The 6,751-nt window shown below is 49.4% G+C and overlaps 1 protein-coding gene across 1 annotated transcript in view; it reads right to left on the minus strand.

Moving 5' to 3' along the window:
- LOC124472477 (cadherin-2-like) overlaps window positions 1-6,751 on the minus strand; it is a 50,332-nt gene that overhangs the window by 25,345 nt on the left and 18,236 nt on the right. The gene's annotated exons all lie outside the window — the stretch shown is intronic.

The raw sequence follows: 6,751 nt of genomic DNA on the forward strand, positions 1-6,751 counted from the left end.
GTGCATCACAGCCACCTGCCCCTCGTTCGTCTCGACCGCTAAAGCTAATAACTTCAGCAGTAACAGCCAGTAGCTATAATGAGTTTCACGTTCCCTTCTCGGTGAGATCAAAGAAAGGATCATGGATAAGTATTTCTTTGAAGAATTTAAGTGGTCATTTTGCACCATCAAAGCTGATGGGCTAAGTGAGTGGTCGAGCGCATTCATAGAAAACCGCTGGAACTTCTCCACCTCGCTGTGTATTGCTCCCAGGGCCACTGCCCAACAGACTGAGCCCTGCCCACTGAAATCAACGCTATTAGAAAGTGAGGCGTTGAGCTTTGTGTGGGCAACAGCCCTCTGTTAACCCTGCTGAGTCTCTCCGTAAAGGTCACGGCGGTTTTAATTGCTATGGCTCCCCTCGTTCATTTTTAAAACGGCTGGCGTTGCTTACTCGGCCCAATCTGCACTGCCTGTCATGACGGAGGGAGGGATGAGAAAGCAATCTGTGTGAGGTGGAGAGGGCCAGGAGGGGGGTGAAGGATCCGGAGACAGCCTTTTCAGAATCAGATTGTGAATGTGAATAACAAGCCGTTACTCGATGTGTGCCCAGAGTCAAAGCGGTTTTGCTACACAATGCACAGGCTGGCCCATTTTGCCAGTGACCACACTGTGCAGCAAAACGCATTTGGGGAATGTTACACCGCCGTCTGCATCCATTCCAACTGTGCCACGGTCCTGTTTGAAGCCATTACCCCCGGCACTTCAAATCTGACACACAAAAACATAAAAACCTTACAAATGCGGGCAGGTAGAAAAAAAGAACCTGGACCAAGTTTGGAACTACACGGGCACCATTGAAATCAACATTTCTAGAGCGTGAAAGTGAAGTGCATGGCCTGTATTATTTGGAAAGCTGCAGTGACATTACGTGTAATGACAGTTGTATAAGTTCAGGTTCCAATTGGGTTTTTACTGGGCTCTAAGGATATGGCGTACGCCCCTCGAGGACTCCAAACCTACCTTAACAAAGCCCATTGCTTTCAGAGTGCAAACACAGAACAGCCCCACTCAAAGGCTCCCTGAAAGGAATTCCATGAAAAAAAAAGCCAGCCTTGAAGAAAAAAAAGTTGTTAACCTTGCCATCGTCAGGTGATCATTTAGATCCCGTGGCCCCACAAAGCCAGGCAGGACTCACCGTTTATTTGAGGCTGCTGTCTGGATCACGAGGGCCGGGCACTGAATTGCCTGAGTGCAGCCTGTAATGGGGCATTAGCCAGGTCTTTTGATCAGAGAACCACAGCTTCAAAGTCAATCTTTTTGGCGCCTTGATCATATCTGTCAGAAAGACATCATCAAATATATATTTTCTTTTGCGCATGGAGCCAGAAAAAGCCCATGACCGACGGGGGAACAAAAGATGTGGTGCTGGCCGGGGCTGTTCATCGCCGCCTATCATCAGGTAGTTCCTCACAGCAGGCCTGACTGACTGGTTTTCTGTGTCTGTGTTCGTTTCAGCTCGAGTGACTCAACAACAGAATACAGATCTGCTCTCCCGCCGCACCAGACGATCCCTTCCTCCTTTCCCCTTCGGGAACACGGAGGTCATTATCCTAGAGGGCTCAGGCCCAAAACAGAACGTGTGAAAGTGGCAGCCATGACGGTGTCTCACGCCTCCCCACTCTGGGTCAGTCCTGTTGACAGTGGTAACACAGGGCCCGCGCCTGCTCTCTCCCTCAGCGTGTACCGCTTTAAGAAACAAATCCTTCATCAATCCGCGCCGGAGGAACGATTCACAAGGCAGCTCTGAGGGGCCCTGTCATAGCTTCCGCACCTCATTAGAATATAAAGAGTCCAATATCTGTTTATTAAGAGCATTCTGGAACGCATTCAACCAACAATCAATGTCCCTCCGCCACGCTAATCTAAGCGTTCAAACAAACGCTTCATTCCGTTGTTTGGATTGGCTATTGACAGCTTGTGGCTGAGATCAGGTCAGATCAATATGTCTGCAGGCTGAAAGGCCTGAGTCTCTGTATCGGGGAGGTACTGTTGGCATCAATTAAAGTGAAATGTGCGGGGGAAAGGGTGCAGCACTCTCTGAAGCGGCTCTGCGTCTCGCTGCGCAGAAAGAAGAAGGAAGGAGAGCAGAGGCAAATGCTACCAGGCCAGATTTGCATCGCTGCCCATTTAAATGACCCCTTGGCAGTTTGCTGGGGTAGACTGCTAGTATTGTGGGGGGGGGGGGGGGGGGGGGGGGGGGGGGGGGGTGATTTATATAAAATAAATCACCCTGTTCACTTGATCCAGACATACACAGCTAGTAAACGAGTGGGCGCTGCCTGTTGCCAAGTTCACGTAAGGTTTTTATTCAGCTGCTTATGATCAGTGAGTAGTTGATGTTCATCTAACAATGAAATCTATACAGATTTTAGAGGCTGTAAATTATTTGTGAAGCCATATTTGCTTCGATACCTGGTGAGCAGTCAAGTTAGGGCTTTCAAGAATTGATGAGGCAGTTCTACAGACTGATATTATTACTGAGCTTGAATAATGATTTCAAAAGCACATCTCTTTAGCCTTTACAACCACAGAACAAGGTTGGACCATGCGATTGTTTGAGACAAACAGTGCTTTATCATTATTTCCTTGATATTAGCTCCTTCGATTTTACACAGAGAAAGACTACACAGCTAAATCCTAGCTAGTCCGAATCGGAAGGTAGGAAAACAAATATATTTCCCAGGAGCTGAAACAGCCAGGAAACCATTTGTACATGATCAATTTTGATAAAAAATTAACACCGCAGTACAGTGGGGCATGATTAAATTCAGACAAATTGTCTAACCTCCCGCACTTCAGCTCGACACACAGTTCATTACACTGCTTGGAGCCACCACAAATAATAACCACCATGTGTCACATAGGGACCATGTGAAGCAGCCGTGCAATCATGCGCATGTAACATGCCCCCAACATATGTGCTCTTCGCAGCCCCTCATGCTACTAAAGTCCATCTTCCACCCTCTCAAATGTTCCATGTCTGGTCATAATACTTATTATAAGTGCCTTAATCCACTAATGGTGTCTCATTTGATCGAATTTAGTTTGTTTGTCCCCGCCCCTAATCTAATGTCAGTTGCTGCTTTCTCAGAGACCCATAGTGACTCGTCGCCCGTAATCGTACTTGTCCAGTGAACTGTGACGGAACAGTCGGAACATTCCGAGTCACATGTACCATCGCCGCTCCTCCATGGCCAGCGTCTGGAGGCGTGGCCCGCCTGCTACACTGGGAGTTTAGCGGAGGTGCTGAAACAACCTCAAGATATAGACGAGTACAAAACACCCAACCATTCAAAAATATGATCACATCGCTGCGTGTGCTATTTCATCATAAATAATGCACTGTCATCTCCAGATCTGCTATTCGATTTTGATTCATTCGTCGGCCAAATACAGCAGGAGGACGTGGCTAATGAAGAAGGCTGCTTTGCTCTGTGCTTAGACCAGAGATGACACTTGCGCCTGCTTTGCATAGTCCTCCTGTCGATCAAGGCCATGCAAATGACTAGCTCAGGTAAAGACTGAAATGGTCCACTGCATCCAATTACTAAGTTAACCGCGCACACAAACACAATCATACTGAGCCGCCCACGCTTCCTCTGTAGCATACTCTCACGTCTACACATTCAGTCACGAGAATCACCCTAGGTCTTGTCTCGTGGATGTACGCGAGGCAAAACATGTGAAGGCTTTTCGTGATGTACATGTATTAGTGTATAAATAGTGTAAAAGGACGTGTAACAGTCAATAAAAAAGCACAATTAAGAATGTGTTTCCTGTTTACACTATGATCCATAAATGACAGGGATGTGAAGATACTCTTCATGCAATAATAAGGTTGTGTTTGTGTGTGTGTGCTTGCATGTATTTGTGTGTGTTTATTCGAGCAGGCAAGCCAGGGATGACTTTGGAGAAAGTGAATGCAATCCCTGCCTACTGCTCTAACCTGGGAAGGCGTATGGTAAGGGGGGAGGGGGGGGGGAGGTTGTTGAGACAAGACTGCTCCTGAATCATCTTTGGGTGGGAGATGAAGCAAGAGACAAAGGAAGGTGAGGCTGGCAGTCTCTGGAGAAGACCATTACACTGCAGGCAAGAGACCAGCACAGCCACCCGCCCTGCTCCTCCTCACTCACTGACTCACACACACACACACACACACTCACTCACACACACACAAGATGGCGGCAAGCATGCTGCTTCTTTTGCTGCTTTCTCTGCATAAAAAAAAAACACTCTCACGGATGGACATTGCTGTAGTTCTCACGTAAAAGTTACACATTATGAACTAGGAAAATATCACAGGGTGATATGATGCTGCATGTGCTTTCCTGTTGTACAAAACCAACGGAGCAGTACACTAATAAACAAGGCGTTGTACTACAGTAACTGACGCCAGCAGGTCACAGGCAATCCCACAATACACCCACCTACTGTACAAATACCGTCCCACCCTCCCACCTGCAGCCCTTCATCTTCCCCTCTCACGCACCACTCCCCCTCACACGTGAAAGCCCCTGTCGAAAACACGACCTCAATACAAACAAATCAACGCCACAGGGAAAAGAAAACCCTTCAAGGCCGAGCTGCTGAGAAACCCGCTTGGTTAAAGAGGAGAAAGAGAGAAGGAAGGGGAGGGGAGAAAAGAAACGTTGCTCAGAAACAATGGGGCCTAGGAACGAGGCGAGTCTTCAAAGAGAGGGATTAGAGTTGCTGCCAATACGCGGGCCGCGAGCGTGTTCGCCACCGCACATTTGAATCAATACATGTCAAATTTCGCTTGAAACACAATTAGTCGCCTCTAAAAAAGGTGAAAAAAAAGAGGACAAAATAAGCACTGGGAGGATTAAAGGCGAGCTTCTCGGAGCAGATATGCAGCTCTTCAGACAAATGACAGCGTCTCGTGGGCATCGCTCGACCGAAAACCTTCTCGGTGTGTGTCGACCCAACAAACTAACCCCTTGATGCTGCACATGGTTTCCTGAAGATATCCAGCCACCACTAGGGGAGACTCACACACACGCCCCCTTTCCACGCCCCTCTTTCCCCTCCCCATGCAAAGTCCGTGCTCGGAGATCAACTGGGAGCGATGAAAAAGAGAGAGGGGGCGGTGGGAGGGGGGGGGGAGGACTGCGTAGGGCGGTACTGTGGGATTGGATCATCCATCTGAAAGAGCAATTAATGACTGTATCTGCAGGGCCGGTTGAAAACGCCGTCTTCTGGAACTGACGGCTCAGACTTTCGGTAATTGCACTGATGGTCAGGCAAAAAAAAAAGAGAAAAGAATTAAACAAAGAACAAAATCCTCTGCCTAAGCTGTTCCAGATAGTGCCCCAGTTGGTCGAGCGGGGGCGAGAGAAAGATGGAGTGAGAGAGACAGAGAAAAACACACAGAGAGAGAGAGATAGAGAGAGTCCTAGTAAGTACAAAAGCACCACAGGTCAGTGAAGACGAACATAAAAATCGCATGTAGAGTCTGCTGGGGTTATAGAGGCCCCTTCTACACCTGCAGCCTGGCCGTCGCATAACGTCAATTTGAGAGAGAGAGAGACGGACATCTCTCCATTAAGGCCGCTAGCTTTCATATGCACGGGTTCGTCGGCGGAGACGAGCGGAAACAATTCGACACGTTCCAACCTGCAAATTGACGCGCAGCGTCGGGCGGCGAGAGCAGGGCCCGCCCAAAGCCAACGCGGCGGAAGCTATTGGTCATTGAAATGCACAATTTGATCATTTCTAATGGCCGTGCATCCTAGAGGCGGCGAAGTAGGTCACATTTGATCTTTTTCAAGAAGGCTGCTCGGAAAGCCAAACGTGTTATTTACAAGAGCACCGCGCGTCTCCCCCCTCGTACATATTAAGAGCAAATACGAAGATCGGGGGAAATGTGCTTACGCGAGCACGTTCTATAGCGTGTCCGTTTTTTCTCACAGGAATGTGTTGCAAGACTCGCAGTATCCATATGGTATGACTTGAGAATTGCCGGTGGTACGGTATGAAGGACAAATCCCTGGCTACAGCAGGGCTGGAGGGGTTGGCAGTGAGCCTGTATGCAGGGTGAGGAGGCCCAGGCCTGGGCTCCAGCTAGCGGTGGGTCTGGCCATATATGTATCAGTGTGTATGGGTATGTACAGCTGTGTGGCTCAGATCCATACACTGAGGGAGGAAGATTCCCCCCCTACACCTCCCCCCCCCCCCCCCCACCATCCCCGCCTAATCAGCTGAACTGCAAGGGTTTGTGGGTAAGAGGAGAAGTGCAGCTGTGCTGTATTACAGATACAATGAGTCCCAGATTAGGGGCAGGAGGTGGGGGGGATGTGGGGTGTGGGAGGGGGGGGGGGGGGGGGGTAGCTACCAGGCACATCTGTCCCCGGTTTGAGGCTGGCCAAAGCTCCAAACCGCTCCAAACTGCAAGCGGCTGTGTACAAATCTGTGTCGGCGAAAATGTTTTTCTCCCAGACGTTGCCTTGTACCGCACAGCCTCGTGGGAAAAACGGCGTTGCCCGGCGGTGAGAGTGCTCAGCGTGGGAGGGGGGGGGGGGGGGGGGGGGGGGGGCGGGGTTCTTACTGTGTTCCCACTGTGAATGTTCCCCCATCGTCACCCCGAGAAATTGCCCCCCCCCCAGGTTTCAACCAGGCTGTCTTTATACGGTATAATTCATCACACTGGTGATGATAGCCAGAACATATTCACACATATTCACACAAACGA

Source organism: Hypomesus transpacificus, chromosome 10, assembly GCF_021917145.1.
Source record: "Hypomesus transpacificus isolate Combined female chromosome 10, fHypTra1, whole genome shotgun sequence".
NCBI lineage: Eukaryota > Metazoa > Chordata > Actinopteri > Osmeriformes > Osmeridae > Hypomesus > Hypomesus transpacificus.